This window comes from Nelumbo nucifera, chromosome 4 (assembly GCF_055504915.1).
Source record: "Nelumbo nucifera cultivar China Antique chromosome 4, China Antique-T2T, whole genome shotgun sequence".
NCBI lineage: Eukaryota > Viridiplantae > Streptophyta > Magnoliopsida > Proteales > Nelumbonaceae > Nelumbo > Nelumbo nucifera.
Window position 1 is genome coordinate 71,931,240 of NC_142652.1, and position 22,864 is coordinate 71,954,103.

Consider the following 22,864-nt stretch of genomic DNA (forward strand, 5'->3'; position numbering starts at 1 on the left):
TAGGTCAAGTGTGCCTGTACATCTTTCAGGCTTACCGTTAAATGGCCGTTTCGTCATCTTGCCTTGTAGGCAAGGCTCACAAGTGGGAAGATCTTCTATAGTTAGAAAATCCAAAGGACCATCCTTTACCAGCCTTGTGATTCGGTCAACACCGATGTGGCCAAGTCGGTAATGCCACAGGCATGTGGGATTAACTGTATCATAGACTCTTTTCTTGGGGATTTCAGCCGACGTAGTTTCGGTTATGTTAGTTTCTAGAGAAGGATGTAGAACATAGAGACCGTTCTCTAGTTCCCCGTATGCGATGAATCTGTTATTTCTTTTAATAGTAATCGTATTTCTAAAGAAGACAAAATAACCATCTCCACACAGTTTTGAGACAGAAATCAAATTTCTTCTTAAATTTTGTACATAAAGACAATCTGTCAATACAATAGTTCCTTCTCTAAAAATTAATTCCACGGTTCCTATGGCCGCGGCTGCAACAGTTGCAGTAGTCCCCAAGTAGAGCGTGACTTCTCTTCCACTCAGCCTTCTGCTTACCTTGAACCCTTGCAGTGAGTTACACGCAGTTGAAGCCCCGGAGTCAATACACCAGGACGCAGAAGCTACCAATAGATTGGTTTCTATAACACAAGATTCGAAGTTACCTTTCTTGGATTCCAGGTAGGTAGGACAGTTCTTTTTCCTGTGGTCAGTCTTCTTGCAAAAGTGACAGGCATCCGATGCTTTGTCTTTCTTCTGCTTCTTACCCTTAGTGGCTTTCTTCTGAGGCTTCTTTGCCTTCATTTTTCTCTTGCTTGTCTTGCTAGCTTCAACAAGCATAGCTACAGGCTCATCCTTTTTAATCAGTTCTTCTGCTCGTTGCAAAATATTGCTGAGCTCTTGTACGCTGACATTCAGCTTATTCATGTTATAGTTCAAGATGAACGGATTAAAGGAAGGAGGCAAAGAATTAAGGATAGTGTCTATCTGGGTCACAAGGTCCAACCCGGATCCAAGAGCCTCCAGTTCAATAATGTATCCCAACATCCGAGGACAATGGTCGTGAACTTGTTGTGCCCTTGGACATCTGCGCGATCATGAACTGTTTCAAGACTTTCTGTGGAGTAGAACGATTCTGCTCTTCATACATTGTCCTCAGACTGTCCAATATGTCTTTGGCATGTTCGATCTGATCGAACTGCCTCTGTATTGGGTTGTCCAAGGAGGCAATGATATAGTAGCGGGCAAGGAAGTTTTTCTCCTCCCAATCCTGATAGTCTCTCCTTCGGGCCTCAGAAACCCTATCACCCGGACGCTTCGGAGCAGGATTTTTAGCCACATTGTCCACCTTTTCTGAAGTTAGGACCAGCATAAGGTTCCTGTACCAGTCGGCATAGTTTGGGCCCTTCAACTTGTTGTCATCAAGCAACTTTACAAATTGTCTGTTTGCCATTTTCTGATAAAAAAGCAAACATCAATCCACAACCTAATTCGATTCATGTTCATTACATAGATATGGATTATAATCTACATTCCATTCCCATTTATTCATCTCTGAGATTTCCCTCCCTTCTCAGTGACGGAGACTACGAGTTGTCTCTGGAAATGTGGGAAATCACATAGGGTGCATGGAGCCAACTGTTTCAGCTGCATAACCCCACCACCTTTCTGTGAATGATCATCTCCACTCATCATATGAGTTTTCCCTTTGGCCTTTGTCAGACAAGGTTCAGAGCCATTTTCAGGTAAACCTTTCTGTTCAGTGAGTGCTTACCCATCATATTCGTGAACGCCAAGGTACCGTGAGAGAGTTCCCATTTTCTGGTGAAGCCTCTCCCACATCAGTCTATGACGCCCCTATCATCTTATGAAACACTTAGACAAGCCCAAATAACAAATGAATAGCCCATTTTCTGGTGCGTTTCCTCATTACTGAAGGACCCATCCTCATGCTAATGATGGAATGCCTTTAGAGAGTCCATCATATGAATCTCCCTATCACATGCACTCATATTAGTTGGAGGGAACAGTTAATTACGCCCTAGTTTGATCTAGTTCAAACCAAAGTGGCTCCCACTGACTTTCATAAAGCCAGATTTCAGTGGGCCCAAATCGGCTAGGGTTCTGCACATAACCTCTCGATGAGGTGTGGGGCCCACCACAGAGGGAGGTCATCCAATGACCAAAAGGGACACCATGGCAATGATGTGCGTTCAGCCATGGTGTGCGTAAGAGCCACTATCGATTCAGCATGGCCCAAGTACTTATGGTCCATGTGCGTAGCACATCACACATCCATACATCGCATGCAAGGATAAATTGATCCAATCAATTAATTATCTAAAAATCCCATTTGAGGCCCATTTTAAATCCATAATATTAACCATTAATATTATCTGGGTATATGGGCTGAACTAGGGTTTATTGGTTCGGCCCATATAGCTTTATGTGTTAAGTGGGCTTTTAGCAGTTTTAACTATTTAAAACTGGGCCTTTATAAGTTGGGCCGAATTAAGTATTTAATTAATCATCAATTCTCAGGCCCATTAGTGGGAAAAATTAGGGCTGACTTTCAACCTTGATCAAACCCTAGATTCGGTCCAAACAATTTGAACCAATCTTGGTTCGAATGGGTCTAGGGTTTGATCTTTAATTAAATCTTTAATTCAAGAAAATAATCTGAAATTAAATACTGATAAAAGAACAATCAAGAATCAGTCACATAGGGCTGTTCGCACAATCCATCCTGCAAAATAGAGGTTAGATCACAGTTTGCAGTTTCATAAACTGCAAATTGCAGATAGTGATTCTCCCATCTGTGAAATCTCCTTCCTTGCGCCGCCATCTTCGATCCAAAATAAAATAAATAGAAATCCTAATTTCTATTAATAATTACATCAGATCGAATACCTATACATTTAGTCTAAAATAAAAAAAGAAAATTATTTTACAGACCAAAAGTAATAAAAGAAGTCAGAAACTGCAAAATCGCAGGTTCCCTGCGCCAATCAAGATTTCGATCTCCTCTTGTATGAACAACCCATTAAATCAAGAAAATCATAAAGAACAATTCTAAACAATAATCAGATTTACGTAAAATTTAATTTCCGATTATTTGCCCATAATTTTGGGAACAAATTTCCCAAAACCCTTATCTGCGCGAATCGGGTAGAACGCCTTCTTCCCATTTGCGTAGGTTCAGATCTAAAACAAATTGGTTCAAGATTTGAACCATGGCTCTGATACCACTGAAGGGATGAGAGATCCATCGTATGGACACCCAAATCTTGCGGAATAAGGTGGGCGAATTTCAAAAAATTTCTCTCCCTTCAACTGGGAATCACATTCCCTATTTAGAAAATCATATTTTCAATGATTAATCTTGAACCATAAACTGAACCAGATCTGAACCAAAAGGAGTAGATGAGAGGTATATCTGATACAGAGAAATATTATCTCTCAATGGAGGTGTTCACGCCCAAGGAAGGATCCAAAGACTGCTCCCACTGAAGATGGCGCAGTGTAGGATGGAGCAGAATCAGCAGCGTTCTCCAAGAACCTGATCTTTCGTAAGAATAGCTGGATGGCATGTGAGCACCACTTCCAAATCAGTCATTTCACAAAGGGCTAATATCAAGATCAAATCTTGATCTCTCCTACAAAGTTGGAGATCGAACTGGAGGTATGATGGCGTTAAGAAAGAATTCTGCAAGGTTGCTTAATTCTTTCTTCAGTGATTTCAGCTCTAAAGAGGATATGGATATCTGTCTACTAAAGGTTGCTGCCCCTTCCTTCTTTTGTGACCCTAAAGGATCAGCTCCTAATCCAATTAAGAGTTGCTGATCCAAATCATATTTGGATCAGACATCCCTTTAGGTGATAAGGGTAAACCCTTATCTTATCTGCAGATTAGATCAACCTTCTCCTAATCTCATTAGGAGGTTTCTAGATCTGAATCATATTCAGATCTGCACTCTCTGAGTGGATAGGGTTAAGACCCTATCCTATCTGCTAATCCATCTCAGAATTCGCCCCATAACTAACTCATTTAAATTGATCAAATCATCCCAGTTCGAAATGGGCTTTAGGCCCATTAAGGTTGTGTGCTCACTTAGTCTTCCAAACTGCTACCTAGTTGGGCTTCCTTGTATGGCATGGGACCCAAACATTGATTTACACATCAGCCACATGGGTTCGGCCCAACCTTTGTTACAAGGCCTAGCTGAATACACTAATATAGACAGTGCACCCCGTGAAACCCATCACATGGGCTCTATGGGCCCAACACTTACCCTAAGTGATCCCTGGGCTAAGCCACCTTGTAACACCCAGGGACTGTGGGCAGATGCAAGATTAGCCCATCAGGCATTACCCTCAATGGTCTTACACCTAACCTCTCAACCCATAATGATCAAACACTGCCCGACAAGAGAGGACCTCTCCCTCGGTTGCAAGGAACAGTGTTGCACTCTCTATTTATATGGATCCCGGGAATTAAAACATTTTGCAAACATTTTAGAAACCATAATATATATACTTTTATATCTTTATATAAATATATTTTGCAAAACAAATCTCAAGGGTTGAAATCGACTGCTGGCAATTTAGGTTTCCATCAGAGAGAGTGCATCCCCGATCATTCACTTTGTTCGACAAAGGGGCTGAGCCTGTCACTATGATCACCCACTCAGATGAATTCTCGGACTATCCCAACATCTTTGGTTTTGACCCCCTCTAAGGATCTCACTGATTGGCATATCAAAGACAGCCCAATCCGGCACCTAGTGTAGTATCATAATCGAGTTTAGGGGTCAGGTGTAACAATCTAGTTTTGCCCATCTATCTCAAAGGTCCAGGGCAATTCTGGAAATCTGGTCCAGTTCAGGGTTTCAAGAATCCTACACTGCATGTACCTCAGGTCTCACCCTAACAGCTGAGATAGGCCACCCCAACAAACTTGGCGGCAAATCTGTGTTAGCCTTGGCAAGATAAATCTCCCCAGATCTATCCAACGGCTGTGAAGATTCTAAACTAACATGAGTCTCGTATGTGTCCAGTTTAAGGGTATTACACATAAGCACACCATAATAACATGAATCAAATATGTACTTTATTAATTTACATTAAATGTCATAATGTACATCATTCTGATTGGAGCTAAGGGCATACACTGTCTAATAGTTGCATGGCCAACTTAGGCTTGATTTGTATGACGTGGGACCCCACAATGACCACACATAAGTCCGCATGGGTTTGGCCCAGCCTCTGTGAAGAGGCTTGGCTGAATTCACTGCTAAACGCAGTGAACCCCTGAGCACATCACTATGGGCTCAATATGGGCCCAACATTTACACCTTAATAACCCTTGAATTCAACCATCCTATGAAGACCTAAGGATAAAGCATTTAAGTAAGATAAAACCCATCAGGTAATCAGTCCTTAATGGTCTCTTACACTTAACCTCTCGAACCATAATGATCACAACACTACCCGGCAAGGAATGATATCTCCCCTAACTACAAGGTACAGTGCCACACTCTCTACTCGGATGGATCCCGAGAATTAAAACATTTTGAAAAAATTTTTCATAAAACATAATATATATATCATATAAATATATTTTGCAAAACCAAATCTCAAACACAGTTGAAATCCACTACCAATAGTTTAGGTTTCCATTAGAGAGAGTGTAAACCTAATCATTCACTTTGTCCGACAAAGGGGCCGATCTTATTACTATGATCACCCACTCAAGTGAATTCTCAGATTGCCCCAACATACCTAGGTTTTGACCCTTAATGGATCCCACTGATTGGCATATTAAAGACAATCCAATCCAACACCTAGTGCAGTACCATAATCAAGTCTAGGGGTTATGTGTAACTTTTCAATTTTTACCATCAATCTCTAAGGTCCAGGGCATAACTGGAAAATGATTTGAGTTCAGTGTTTCATCCAAACACACACTGCATGTACTATGGGTCTAACCTTAGCAGCTAAGACAACTTGTCCCAACTTCTTTGGCAGCACATCAGTGTCAGCCTTAGCAGGATAAACTCCCCAAATCTATCCAATGGCTGAGAACATTCTAAGCTAACACGAGTCTCATAAGTGTCTAGTTTAGTGTGTTATTTCAGAAAAAACATACCAATGACAACATGAAACAATAATGTACTTTTATTCATTTATAATAAATGTATCTGTACATCAATTGGATTGGATCAAAGGGCACACACTGTTTAACAGTTTTATTATAAAGCTATGATTCTAAGTGTTATATTCCCAAGTTGGGAACTGATGTAGGGATACTTGGAGGGCTTCAGATGGGATAACTTGACCGTCGGAGTCTCTACCCCTGGGATAACACCCGGGGCCTCTGACGTGTGCTCTTCTCTTGTTTACAAATCAAACCTGCCAGCCTTTGACACTAGTGAAATCCCCTTATTGCCCTCGGCCTCATATTTGGTAGCAACAATTGGCATCGTCTATGGGAAAGTTTCCAAGACTTCCCTCCAAAACCAACCTAACTTAATCCATCAATTTTATGACATGGCTAATAAGCAAGACAACATTTCTAATGCTCAGAACCTGGTTACAATGGACCAATTCAACCTGGTCCTAGACAAGTTGGACTACCTATCCCAACAGTTGGATGAAGTAGGGCATATGATAGGAGGCCACCCATAGGGTGGCCACCTCTTCGGAAGCCAGGGGAAATACAGTGGACGATCCACCCATGCACCACCAGGCCAGTGCCTGATTAGCCAGGGGAAGGCCAACCCCTCAACATCCAACAATAGCAACCGACGAGCCAGCAAGCCCCTGTCGAAGACCTCTTGGCTACCCAACCGGAGAGCCAAAACTGTGGGGTCCTACGACAACCATAGGGACCCCGATCGGTGCCATCTCTAAGTGGAGAGCAACTAGGACGATGACGGGCACTCTAGCCACTACAATCCTCCTCTAAGGGCTGGATGCCGATGCTACGCCTCTCCTCCAATAGCGTCTGACCTTTGTGATCTCCTCAATGATCGTTGAGCTCACAAGGCTCAGGATGTACCAGCATCCAAGCACTCCAAGAATAGAGCCAACTCGTCTCGCATGAAAGAAAACCTGGACAAGGTCAAGGCCCCAATAGGCACCATCCAAGATCAGATCTAGCAAGTGAAGGAGGTTGAGGTGATGCCTTCACCAGTCAGAACCTCTTATCCACCCGGGTGGAGGCATTCGCCGACTCCATCACTTCAGAGCTGCTCCCACTTAATTTCAATGCTCCCACCATGGAGACCTATGATGGGAGCACAAATATAGATGACCATTTGGAAAGCTTTTAAGCCCTCATGCTCCTCTACGAGTTCTCCAATGTCCTGATGTGTCAAGCCTTCCAAGCCACCTCCAAGGGGGCAGCACACAGATGGTTCTCCACACTCCCCCTCGGTCTGTTAGCTCTTGGGACTAGTTTGCAAATTTCTTTCTCTTACACTTTGTCAGCAGCTGATTGTGCCAAAAGACCGTTGTTTCCCTAATGTCCATCAAGTAGAAGCGCGGGGAAAGCCTTCGGGTGTACATGGACAGATTCAACCAGGAAGAGCTTGAAGTAAGGGATCTTGACCCCTCAATCTCTATACACGCGGCCATTAGCGGCCTCTGGCCCGGATCCCTCAGATGGTCCACCTCAAGACTTTGCCTAGGAACAAGGCTGATTTTTTGAAAAAAAGTCCAAAAATACATCACCACCGAGGAAGCCAAAGCCAACAAGTTTCTCCAGGAACTAGAAGCAAAGGCCAGTCGAGGGGCCCATGACAAGAAGAGGAAGGAAAGGGTTGGTTGCGGCCATGTCCACACCAGCAAAGACAGTGGGAAAAAGTTGTCGGCCCATTCCTTCAACAAATATACACCACTGAATTCCACCTGAACACATATACTCATGCAAGTAGAGAAGGAGGAATACATGAAGTGGCCGACCAAGCTGAAGAGGGGCCCTAAAATAGGTAACCCCAAGAAGTACTCCAAGTACCACGCGACAAGCAACCACGACACCGAGGACTACTACGAACTTAAGAATGAGATCAAGTCCCTCATTCATCGCGGGCACCTAAAGGAGTACGTCGATATCAACACCCGATTTTTTCTCGGACCGCCGTTTAAACCTCCAATTTACCTTAAACATCCAATTAGACACTCCCGATATCTTCAAAACACCCAAAAACCCAAAAGTCTTGGATATCACCTCAAGAGCCCACAGATCCACCAATAAACCTGCCTAATACCTATCCGATGGCCCCGATCAACCCCTACTCACATCTCAACCACTAAACCAGACATAACCATCAGACCCATTACCCATTAAAACACCTGCCCATAAAGTTTCAACCTTAGATTCCTCTATTTGCCCTTTCATCAAACCAAGGTTCCATTCCAAAAACATCTTGTTGACCTAAATTCCTATAATCTTGACCCTCTAAGACTGATCGGACCTCATCAACGGATCCCAAAACACCTACCCATGAAATCTCGACCCAAAATACCTCTATTTACCCTTCAATCGCATAAAGATTCCATTCCAAGGCTCCAGATTGACCAGATTCCAAGTCCGCCTGTTCTGGGCCCAGCCGGCCCAACCCAGCCTCACCAATCAACTCAGATTTACCAAAAATCCAACCCTGTGAAATTTCACCCAAAACAAACCTTGTTTACCCTTCGATCGCACAAAGATTCCATTCCGGGACCTTAGATTAATCGAATCGAGCCCTCTTCATATCAGCCCAATCTGGGCCCATTTGGGCCAATCTGATCCCATGAATTAACCCAGGATGTCCAAAAAACCCCACCTTATAAAGTATCAGCGAAAATATACCCTCATTTACCCTTTCATCTAAAAAGATTTTGTTTTGGCCAATCCTGCTAGCCCACACACACAAACCCACTCTATGGTCAAACCCACTGATATCAAGAACCTTTCTTGATCGATCCTAAAGGTGGAGATCGAACTGGCTATGGCGGCGAAAACAGGAGAAGGTAAGAGCAGAAGATGGCGTCAGTCCAACTGCAACTATCTTCTCTCTTATATCAGTAATCTGATTAGGTGAATTGGGGTTCACCCTCCTCCTCTATTTATAGCCTTAAAGAGAGGTTCTCCCAATCCCATTAGGAGTTTCCTAATCCAAATCTTGTATTTGGATCTGGACTCTCTTTAAGAGATAAGGATAATCCCAAATCTTATCTACAGATAAAGATCAGCCCTTCTAATCTAATTAAGAGTTTCTTGATCCAAATCTTTATTTGGATCTGGACTCTCTGAGTGGATAGGGATAATTCCTTATACTATCTGTTGATCTAAATCTCATAACCGCCCTTCTTTAATTAATCATATTAAACTAGTTCGAATTGGGCTTTAGGCCCATTCAGTCCATGTGCTCACTTATCCTCCAAACTACTGCCCAGTTGGGTATCCTTGTATGGCGTGGGACCTAAACATTGATTTACACATAAGCCACATGGGTCCAGCCCAACCTCTGTTATAAGGCCTGGCTGAATTCACTGTAGGAGACAGTGAACCCCCTGAGTCCATCACCATGGGCTCTTAATGGGCCCAACATTTACACTAAATGGTCCTTGGGTCAAGCCACCTTATAAAAACCCAAGGACCGTGGGTAGATGCAAGATTAACCCATCAGGTATTACCCTCATGGTCTTACATTTAACATCTCAGCCCATAATGATCAAACACTGTTGGACAAGAGATGACCTCTCCCTTGGCTACAAGGAACAATGCTACACTCTCTACTCACATGGATCCCAGGAATTAAAACCTTTTGCAAATATTTTGAAACCATAATATATATGTATATCTCTATATATTTTGCAAAACAAATTTCAACGGTTGAAATCGGCTGCCGGAAGCTTTGGTTTCCATCAGAGAGAGTGCATCCCCGATCATTCACTTTGTCTGACAAAGGGACTGATCCTGTCTCTATGATCACCCACTCAGATGAATTCTCGGACTGTCCCAACATACCCAGGTTTTGACCCCCTCTAAGGATCTCACTGATTGGCATATCAAAGACAGCCCAATCCGACACCTAGTGCCGTATCATAATCGAGTCTAGGGGTTAGGTGTAACATTCTAGTTTTGCCCATCTATCTCCAAGGTCCAGGGCAATACTGGAATTCTAGTATGGTTCAGGATTTTAAGAAAACCCACACTGCATGTACCTTAGGTCTCACCTTGGCAGCTGAGGCAAGCCACCTCAACCAACTTGGTGGCACATCAGTGTCAGTCTTGGTAGGATAAATCTCCCCAGATCTATCCAACGACTGTGAAGATTCTAAACTCACACGAATCTCATATATGTCCAGTTTAAGGGTATTACACAGAAACATACCATAATAACATGAATCAAAGTACACAGTTAATGCATTTATTGTAAACGAATAAAAATACATTGGATAGACCTAGGGAGGCTTATCCTGCTAAGGCTGACACTAATGTGCTGACAAGTCAGTTGGGGTAACTTGTCTTAGCTGCCAGAGTTAGACCCAAAGCATATGTAGTGTGTGTTTCCTTGAAACACTGGACCCGAACCATTTTCCAGTTATGCCCTGGACCTTGGAGACTGGTGGGCAAAACTGGAAAATTACATCTAATCCCTAGACTCGATTATGGTATTGCACTAGGTGTCGATTTCAATTGTGTTTGAGATTTGTTTTGCAAAAATATATTTATATAAAAATATATATATTATGTTTTATGAAAAAGGTTTGCAAAAGGTTTTGATTCCCGAGATGCATCTGAGTACAGAGTGCAACACTATACCTTGCAGCCAAGGGAGAGGTTCTCTCTTGTCGGGCAATATTTGATCATTAAGGGCTAAGAGGTTAAGTGTAAGACCATTTATGGCTTTTATACCTAATGAGATCATCTCACCTAAGACCATTGTCCTTGGGCCTTCATAAGATGGCTGGACTTAAGGACCATTTAGTGTAAATGTTAAGCCCATTAAGAGCCCATAGTGATGGACTCAGGGGTTCACTATGTTTAGTAGTGAATTCGGCCAAACTTTGTCATAGAAGTTAGGCTGAATCCATATGGCTTTTGTGAGGTAAATGTTAGGGTCCCACGCTGTACATAGAGAGCCAAGTTAGCCAACAATTAAAAAGGGATGTGAGCCACCTCCTTAATGAGCCTAAAGCCCAAAGATTAATTTGATAAATCAGCATGGGCGCATTTGGGTATGGATATGGGTTTGGTTCAACAGATAAGGATAAGTGGATAAGTCTTATCCACTCAATGAGTCCAGATCCAAATAAAGATTTGGATTAGGAAACTCCTAATTAGATTAGGAGATTAGCTCTTTAAGCTATATAAATAGAAGAGGGCGAACTGCTCCAGGTTTAGACATTGCTTTCAGTTCTCCCTCTCTCCTTCTGCTCTTGCCGCTCTAACCCTAATTCGACCTCCATTCTTGAACTGATAGAAATCAGTTCTGATTCTGATTTTTGCAAGAAAATATTAGATCAAATTTGTGCTCACCTCCCTTGTTCGATCCAAGATGTTGGATTGCAGTTCTTGCTGAATGACTGCATTGTTGAACTTGCTTCATCTCAAGCTGCGCCATCTTTAGTGGAAGTAGGATTTGGTACCCTCTTTGGACGTGAACACCTACTTTGGAAGCTACAGATGTGGATTCCATATCAGGTATTGCTCTCCCTTTCTTTTGGTTTCAGATCTGGTCCGGGTTGGTTCAAGAATGATCCTTGAAAAATGTTGTTTTTCTAAAACTAGGAATATGATTCCTGGAAGGGAGAAAAGATATTTTCAAATTTCGCCCAGCCACCCTACATGGCTCGGCCATCCGTATGATGGATTTCTCCTTCTCTCAGATTAGTCCCAAAAAGGTGAGGTCGAACTAGGGTTTCTTGGGTGGCAAGAGGAGAGGAGAGAGATGAAATGTAGAGTTATCTGGTGCAATTCGATATCTTCTTTTATCCTTTATGGAGCACCTCTCCTAATCAAATTAGGAGGTTTTATCCAAATCTTTATTTGGATCTGGAGTCTATCGTAAGATAGGTCTTATCCTCTTAAGAGAATGGGTGCTCCATACCCATATCCAAATCAAGATTTGCCCATGTCACATGACAACTTAAGCAGTCATGTGACATCTTGATTAATCATATTAATCATAGACTTTAGGCCCATTAGCTATGTGGCTCATGACCCAAGAGTGTTGCTAGCTTATTTAGGTTAGATTTGTATAGCGTGGGACCCCACAATGACCTCACAAAAGTCCACATGGGTTCGGCTAGCTTTTGTGAAAAGGCCTAGTCGAATTCACTGCCAAACGCAGTTAACCCCTGAGCTCATCAATATGGGATCAAAATAGGCCCAACATTTACAATTAAATGATCCTTAAATCTAGCCATCCAATGAAGACCCAAGGATAATGGACTTAAGTGAGATATAGCCCATCAGGTAATCAGCCCTTAATGGTCTCTTATAGTTAACCTTTCAGCCCACAATGATCAAACACTACCTGACAGGGAAGGACCTCTCCTCTGACTGCAAGGTGTAGTGTTACACTCTCTGCTCGGATGGGTCCTAGGAATTAAAACCATTTTGCAAACATTTTTGTTGAAACATAATATATATATATATATATATATAAACAAAGCAAATCTCAAACATAGTTGAAATCCACTGTCGGTAGTTTAGGTTTCCATAAGATAAAATGCAGTCCTGATCGTTCACTTTGTTCAACAAAGGGGCTGATCCTATCACTATGATCACCCACTTAAGTGAGTTCTCAGACTGCCCCAACATACCCAGGTTTTGACCCACAAAGGATCTCACAGATTGGCATACCAAAGACAACTCAATCTGACACCCAGTGTAGTACCATAATCAAGTTTAGCGGTTATATGTAACTTTCTGGTTTTGTCCATCAATCTCCAATGTCTAGGGCATAACTGGAAAATGGTCCGGGTTCACTGTTTCAACCAAACATACACTATATGTGCTTTGGGTCTAACTCTAGCAACTAAGACAAGCTGCTCCAACTTCTTTGGAAGCACATCAACCTTGGTAGGATAAACCCCCAAAGTCTATCCAACGACTGAGAACATTCTAAACTAACACAAGTCTCATAAGTGTCCAGCTTAAGGGGTTATTTCACAGAAACATACCAATAACAATATTTAACAATAATGTTCTTTTATTCATTTACAATAAATGTATCTATACATTAATCTGATTGGATCTAAGGGCATACACTGTTTAACAGCTCCCATTTGCACTTAGGTCCAATCTAGTACAAGCCTCAATCCCATATCCACGTATTTCTCAAACACTTTCTATGTCAGCGGCTTAGTCAATGGGTCTGCCACATTCTCCATTGATACTACCTTTTGAATCTGGATGTCCCATTTACAAACAATCTCCCATAGATCCAGTGTTGTCACACAATAGTGGAATGGGTGATATGGTGGGATTCTAAATTCCAGGGCGAAATTCTTCACCCATACTACTTATTAGGCAACCTCACTTATGGAAATGTGCTTGGCCTTCGTCGTGGAATCTGATGCAAACTCTTGTTTGCTGCTTTTCCAGCTAACTGCACTAGACCCCAACGTAAAGATGTAACTACATGTAGACTTTTTATCATCAAACTGGAAGTCTGCATCAGTATACCCAACCATCTGCAATGAACTACCATTAAAGACAAGACAATAGTCTTTAGTCCTCCATAGGTATTTGAGTATGTTTTTCATAGCAACCCAAAGCTCTTGTCCTGGGTTTAACTAGTATCTACTTGCCACACTCATATCCTGAACAATGTATGGCCGAGTGCACAACATGGCATACATGATGCTCCCTACGACTGAGGCATAGGGAACCTCTCTCATGCCCTTAATCTCCTCAAGGGTCTTAGGTGACACACCCTTGGAGAGAGTGACTCCATGCCTGAAAGGAACGAATCCCTTCTTAAAGTTCTCCATGTTGTACCTGTTGACAATCTTGTCAATGTAAGTAGATTGAGATAATCCTATTATCCTTTTCAGTCTATCTCTATAGAGTAGAAGTCCCAAGATATATGAGACTTCTCCAAGATCTTTCATGGAAAATTTCTTGAAAGTCATACGTTCACCGTATTCAACATTCCTACACCATTCCCAATGAGTAGAATTTCATCTACATACAGTTTCAGAAACGCAACCATTTCTCCCACTGTCTTTCTGTAAACACAGAGTTCATCCGGATTCTGTTCAAAGTCAAACAGTTTAATCGTAGAGTCAAATTGGATATTCCAACTTCTAGAAACTTGCTTCAACCCATAAATAAAGAGTCTCAGGAACCAATTTGGTTGAAACCCAATTCAACGCGTATATTGCAGTCTCCAATGCATGTTCCCAAAAGAATATATGTAACTCTGAATGGACAAGGAGTGATCAGACCATATTTAATAGAGTTTGATTTCTTCTCTCTGACACACCTTTTAATTATGGGGTAGCAAGAGGAGACAACTGTGATATAATCCCATTTTCCTTTAAGTAGTCCCTGAATTCGTTAGAGAGGTATTCACCTCCTCAATCTGATCGAAGGGTTTCGATGTGTCTCCCCAACTGTTTCTCAACTTCTTGTCTAAACTCCTTGACCTTTTCAAAGGATTCAGACTTATGTCTTATTAGGTACACGTAACCATACCGAGATTAATCATCGGTGAAAGTTATGAAATAATAGTGTTGGTTCTGTGTCCTAACATTCATGAGACTACATACATCTGTATGTATCAGGTCAAGTTTGCTTATAGATCTTTCAGGCTTACTTGTTAATGGCCATTTTGTCATCTTGCCTTGAATACAAGGTTCACAAGTTGGTAGATCTTCTACAGTTAGAAAATCTAGAGAACCATCCTTCACCAATCTTGTAATACGCTTTATATTGATATGGCTAAGTCGGTAATGCCACAGGTACATGGGATTAACTGTATCACATGTTCTTTTCTTAGGGATGTGTTTCAACGTAGTTTCGGTTATATTTGTTTCCAGAGAAGGACAGAGGACATAGAGACCATTCTCAAATTCTCATAAGGAATTTGTTATTCAATTTAATTGTAATATTATCACTAAATAAAACAGAATAATCATCCTTACATAACTTAGAAACTGAAATCAAATTTCTTCTAAGTAGCGGTACATAAAGGCAATCTTTTAATGTTACAATTCCTTCTCTGAAAATTAAATCTATTGTTCCTATAGAAATAACTGCATTTGTTGTATAAGTCCCTATGTAAAGTATCACCTTGTCATCAATCAACCTTCTGCTTTCCTTGAATCCTTGCAATGTGATACATGCATGAGTTTTAGCCCTAGAGTCAATACACTAGGATGCAGAAGTGAGCAACATATTGGTCTCTAAGACAAGAGGTTCAAAATTACCTTCTTTGTTCTTGCGAGATTCCAAATACTGAAGACAATTCCTCTTCCAATTCCCAGTCTGCTTGCAGAAGTGACATTCATCTGATGACTTGTCATTCTTTTGCTTTTTCTGCTTGCCTGCCTTCTTTTGAGGCCTCTTCTTACCCTTTCTCTTTCTCTTGCCAGATTTGCCACCTTTAACAAGCATGACTATCGGCTTGTCCTTCTTTATTAGTTCCTCAACACTCTGCAACATATTGTTGAGCTCTTACAAACTAACTTTTATCTTGTTCATGTTATAGTTCATGACAAACTGATTAAAGGACGAGGGCAGAGAGTTTAGGATGGAATTGGTTTTGGTGTCATCATCAAGTTGGGATCCAAGAGCCTCTAGTTCATTTATATAACCCATCATTCACATGACATGGTCATGAACTGGTTGGCTTTCGGTCATCCTAGTGGTCATTAACAATTTGAGGACCTTTTGTCTGGCAGAACGATTATGCTCTTCATACATCATCTTTAGACTATCTAGAATATCTTTGCAGATATTGATCTTATCAAATTACCTATGGATAGAGTTGTCTAAAGAGGCTATGACATAACTCTGGGCAAGAGAGTTCTTCTCCTCTCATTCCCGATATTCCTTCCTCCGTGCTTCAGAAGCCCTGTCACCCAAATGTTCTGGTATTGGGTTCTTGACAACCTTGTCCAATTTCTCAGACGTGAGCACTAGATTAAGGTTACGGTACCAGTCTACAAAATTATGTCCATTTAACTTGTTGTCGTCTAACAACTCGGTGAACTGTTTGTGTGTCATTTCTGATAAAAGGCAACAATAATTAGTCCACAACCTGATTATTGTTTCGTGTCATTTTACATAGAACGGACTTTTATTTATATTTCATCTCCATTTGTTCATCTCTGAGATTTCCCTCCTATCTTAGTGACGAGGACACAATTGATGTCCCTAGAAATGTGGGAAATCAAATAGGTGCATGGGGCCAACTGTTTTAGCTGCATGACCCCACCACTTTCTGTGAAAGATCACATATCCACCCATCCAATGAGATTTCCCTTTTTAGACAAGGTTCATTGCCATTTTAGGTAAAACGTTTTGTTTGGTAAGTGCAGACCTATCATATCGTGGGCCCCAAGGTACCATGAAAAAGTCTTCCATTTTAAGATAGGCCTCTCCCACCTCAGTCTATGATGCCCCTATCATCTGAAGCAATCCTACCGATTGCATAAGCAAAATGGACAACCCAATTTTATGGTGCATCTCCACCCACCGATTCAGCCCGTTTTCATGCTAATGACAGTAGGCCTTTAGAGTAATCATCCTATGATATTCCCTATCTCATTGCAATTATATTAATTTGGAGAGACCAAGTAAAACAGTCCCTAGGTCTAATTTAGGTCATACCAAAGTGGCTCCAACTGACTTTCATAAAGTTATATTCGAATGGGCCCATAACGAGCTAGGGTTCTACGAGGTTCCTCTTGGGGAGGAAGCTGATGGAGGTCAGCTTCTTCATAGATCTGTTAAAAGACCACAACAGCTCAAAGACCGTTTGGTAATATCGAGATAAACACATTGCTGATGTAGGTAAATCAGTGCATATTTGGCACTTTACCCAGCATGGGTGGGTCTCATTCACATACATAGCAGTGCATTAGGTGCTTATGGGTACAATTACCATGAGTGGACCCCACATACACTTAACATTAATGTTCCCTAATTATGAATAACACCATCCGAGTCCCACATGGCTTTTCAATGAATGGGACCCAATACGTCATTTTGTGGGGTCCACATATCAAAATTATGGGGTCCACACGTAGGAACTCATATTTTTTCTACACTTTAATTGCATAATAACCCCAATATGATGTTGTATACCTTGAGGTGTGTCACTACAAAAACATGTCCATAGTAAGTCATAACGGGAGTCCCTACAAATCATTTCCAAGATAACAAAATATGAAAAAGACTATTTTACCCTTACTGTTTAGCTAATTGACTAAGTGTACCCTTATTGTTTGAAATTTGACTATTGCTACCCCTACTGTTTCTAACAATTGACTAATCTTTTTTTGTCATTACTGTGTGTCAACAGAAACATGAAAAAGACTATTTTACCCTCCACCTTTCTTTAAATTTTCAAAAAGTGTATCTTTCCCTCTCCCATTTGTTCTCTTCTTTGGAACCGCCAAAACCGCCAGAACTACATATTTCTCCCTCTCCCTCTCATTCTCTTCTCCGGAACCATTAGAACTGCCAGAAATGTAGACTTTTCAAATCTCTCCATCTCCCTCTCGTTCCCTTCTTGGAACCACCGGAACTGCCAAATCTGTAGATTAGGAAACAGTAAGACTCTAGTTACGGCTAGAACTATAGATCTCTCCCTCTCCCTCTTGTTCTCTTCTCTAGAACCCATCGGAACTGAGATCTACACTTATTCTCTTCGTCGGAATTGAGATTGACATCTATGTAGATCTCTCCCTCTCCCTCTCATTCTCTTCTCTGGAACCCGCCGGAACTGAGATCTACACTCTCGTTCTATTCGTTGGAACTGAGATCGACATCTCTAGAGATTTCTCCCTCTCCCTCTCATTCTCTTCCCTTTGGTGCTTGTTAGACAAGATTTGGTTGTAAAAGGATTCTGATTTGATTCCTTTGCAGCCAAAACCAGAAGGAGTACATATAAAGAAGTAATGAAGAATGCTGGTTATGTAGTACATTTTCCTTAGAACCCATTAGGTCTTTTAAAACCCATTAAAAGATCTAATATTGGGTAGATTGTACCTCTCAACAATTCACCGGAACCCATTAGATCTTTTAAAATGAGGGAGGAGTACTACATAACCAGCATGTTGGTTAAGATCTCTTCACCGGAACTGAGATCGAAATCTCTGCTCCTAGGTTTTTGTTTGAAATAGATAGAGAAGTAATGAAGAAGAAAGCCTTTGAGGATGTTGGAACTGAGATCTATTCCGCACACTAGCTACACCGGAAGCCTTTGAGTTTCAGAATGTTGGAATAATGAAGAAAGCCTCCAAAGGAAACTGAGACGGATACCCAAAGATGGAGACAAAAAGGTTTTTGGGATGGTATTTTAGGAACAAAAGTCAAAGGGTATTTTTAGGAATGGAGGTGGAAAGGATGTTTTAGGAATTTCTAATAAATATATCAATCATGTGATGTCACATGTAGTGGAAAGTTAATGAATGTTAACGGTAATGGTAGAGTTAGTCAATTGCCAAAACAGTAGGGGTAGTGTTAGTCAATTTTCAAACAGTAAGGGTACACTTAGTCAATTAGCTAAACCATAAGGGTAGTTTAAGAAATTTACCCTAATTAAAACCATCATTAAAATGAAGAAACACATCATGCCAGAACAACATGCACAAGCTCCAAGTGTAGCAATATACTCTCTTATAATCCATATTGTCATGAGCAATTTGTGTTGTTCAACGATGCGTACTTCAAGTTCCTCTAGAGTATTTTCCCATATAAAGTCGTATTCATGTGGCTGAAATGGAAAAAAAATGGGTGCCATTATTATTTCTTTTTTCATGATAAGCACAATTACTCACAAATAGGTTCTTTGTGTGTTGGTTCCATACCTCACCAGTTGGACATTTATAAAACCATCTTCCATAATTTTTCTTAGTTTTTTTACATAAATAACTTCATACATTCTCATCCGCATGCACACATGGGTCCCTTGCGAATGGTGGCCTTAATTATACAATGAATCATATATATATATATATATATATTAAAACAAAGTGGTCAAGAAATTTTCTCCTTTTTTTGAATTTTTTATTTCTTTGTTTCATGTCATTTTTTAAAGAACCAATCAGATGCTCTCATTCCACATGAAAATTTATCTAAAATTTCTCTCTTACCCATATGTTCCCAACAATCTCCTCTCCTAAAATTTATCCTAAACTACCTCCCCCACTTTCTCCTAAATCATCTCCAATTCCTATTTATCTTCTATCTTGTCTCTAATTTACTAGAGCATTTCTCTCCAAATTATCTCTAATAAACTATAAAATAATTATTAAAAACACAAAAAAATTAATTATGTAATAACAATATAAATTATGATTTTTCAAATTACTCAAATTAAATGTTATTCAAATAACAGAAATTTAACATTAAAAAATAAAATATTATTTCAATATTTCAATAACTAAATATCTTACATAATATAATACTAAAAATATCTAAATAATTGCATAGAAAAATATTTAATTATTTAAATATTTCAATAACTAAATATCTTAAATTCAAATGATGAGTATTTTAAATATTTTATATAGTATTTAAATATTTATATAACTAAATATTTTAAATAACAAATTATTTAACATAACTATATTTTAAATAGTTAAAATAATGAAATTATGCAATAAAATAGAAAATTATTAAAATAAAAAATCATAACATAATATTCAAATTAATAATAATTTAATATTTCTAGAAAATTAATAATGAATAAATTATAATTTTTCAAACAACCAATGAGATGCACTTTCCCAATGACCTAAATAATCTCTTCTCCAAAAATTTCTCTTAAACAACCTCCCCCACTTTATCCAAAGTTATCTCTAATTCCTATTTATCTTCTAGATTATCTCTAATTCTTATTTATCTCAAAAAATATCTCTAATTTAGTAGAGAGTTTCTCTCCTAAATTATCTCTAATTCCAATTTATCCTCTCGCCTACTTTTTATCTATATCTATCTAAAGAACTTGGATTAAAAATTTAAGAATTATTTAAATATTCTAACAAAATTATATAATAACTTTAAAATATATATTAAAAATACAAAAAATAATTTTATATTTTTAAAAAATATATCACGAAATTATGTACTAACAATTGAAATAATGTTTTTCTGAATTACCAATTTAAATGTTTTTCAAATATTTAATAATATGTAATAACTTTAAATAAATAAAATTCAAATAACAAAAAAATTAAATATTTTATAGATTATTTAAATAATTAAATATTTTCGTAATTATATTTTAAATAGTTACAATAACGAAATAATGTAATAAATTAAAAAAAAATTCTTCAAAGTAGAAAAATAATTATAACATAATATTGACATTAAGAATAATTTAATACATTACAAAATTAATAATGAAATTATGTAATAATAGTATAAATTATGATTTTATGGATAATCAAATTCAATAAAAAATAATATTTAAAATTTAAATATTTTACATATTATTTACGTATTTAAATAACTAAATAGTTTAAAGAACAAAATATTTAACATAACTAGATTTTAAATAGTTAAAATAAAGAAAGTATGTAATAAATTTAAAAAAATTCTAAAAAGTAGAAAAATAATTATAACATATATTGAATTTAACAGCAATTTAATATTTTTACATAATATTGTAAATAACTAATTTCACTTATATCAAGTAATAATTCGAGAAAATAGCTTTCAAAAAAAATTATATTTACTAATAATAATTTTAAACTCTTAATCTGAATTTAGTATATAATTAAAGATACTAAATTTAATATTTATTGTATTTCAGTAATTATTTATTATTTTTTGTGATAAATGTATTTTCAATGATTTTGTATAAATTTATTTTGTTTTGTTGTTTAACAGAAAACATTCAATAATTATTGAGATTAAACTACTATTATTGAATTTTTTTAATTTAATTTATTATATTTTTTATAACTTATTGATTAATTTTTATTAGAGATTATACTATTTATTGACTAAGTTATTCCGACAAGTAGAAGAACAAGAGCAACAAACCTGTTTAGACGAGAAGAAGAGGAGCGACAACTGTTCAAAATCCCCAAATGTTTGAGAAAGTGTCAAGCGACTACTTTTCACTTTTGTCACCATGTGGAAAATGGCACATTTATTAGGAAGCCTTGAATGCCTCTAAAAGCGGGAAGTTCCACTTGAAGTTTCTCGTTTTTTAGACAAAATGTAGGCTACCCACGTCTTTTGGCAAGAAAACCTTTCTCTTGCCAAACGGAGAAAGATGGAAAACTCGACTTCCAGGCTTATAAAAAATTATCAGCCCACGCAAAAAGACTTGCCAAACGGGGCCTAAGTATTTTACCCTTTGAAGCTATCACCTATCAACGGTCGTCAGACATGCTTGAGATTTGCCTGGTATGTTAGTTGTTGAGTTTAAAATAGTCTTGACTCTTTTGTCTCTTTCGATTAGTGTAGTCTATATGTAGTGCATACATTAGGGTCATGTGATATTTCCAGCACACATGAAGAGCACATGATATGGTTGAAAGTTGTAAGCATCGAGAAAACAACTCACTTGGGTTGGGAATGGAGTCGCCACCCACCAGATTAAGATTTGGAGGTGATGGAACCTCCGAGCATCGCACCAAAATCATTTTTATCAAATAGTGACTCTAGAGCCCAAGGCACTGACTAAACTAGTCTGGGTAAGCCTCAGATGGGAGAGGGAAGGGGTTAGGCACCCCTCTCCTAGGTTCAATAGGTGGGGCCAACATAGTAATCCCGAACAAGTATAACCACAAAATATGTAATTAATTAAGGAAAATAGTAATAAAGAAAGCAAACCCAAGTGAAGGAAGGTTAGGATCCACCATATTGATGGCCAAACCATGCTAGATGGCTTGGCGAAATTTCAAAAATTTCTTAACCTTTTGGGAATCGAATTCCCTACAATTCGAAAAATTGCATTTTTCTATGATCAATCTTGCACTGAACTAGACCAGATTTGAAACCAAACGAAGAGGGAGATGTATACCTGATACGGATACCGCAAATGTAGATCTCAATGTGGAAGTTCACGCCCAAATCAGTCCCTAAAACTAGCTTCCATTGAAGATGGGGCAGCTTGATCTTGAAGCCAATTCAGCAATGTAGTTTTCAGCAAAACTACAATCCAACTGCTTGGATCAAACTAGGGAGGTGAGCATGAAATTTCTCTGAATTTTTCTTGCAAAAATCAGAGAAAGAACCGACCTTTATCAGTCCCAAAAGCAATAGTCGAACTAAGGTGTTTGGGAAACAAAAGAAGAAGAGAGAGAGCATAATTGAGAAGTGTCCTAGAATAGTTCGCTCTCTTCTTCTTTTATCTCTTTATGGAGCACTTCTCCTAATCAAATTAAGAGATTATCCAAATCTTTATTTGGATCTGGATTCTATTAAGAGATAAGACTCATCCTCTTAAGAGGATGGGTGCTCCATACCCATTTCCAAACCCAGACTCACCCCATGTCACATGACAGCTTAAACAATCATGTGACATCTTAATTTAATCATATTAATTATGGGCTTTAGGCCCATCAGCTATATGGCTCATGACCCAAGAGTGTTGCTTGGCCAATTTAGGTTTGATTTGTATGGCGTGGGAACCCATAATGACCTTACATAGGCCCACATGGGTTCGGCCCAGCCTCTATAAAAAGG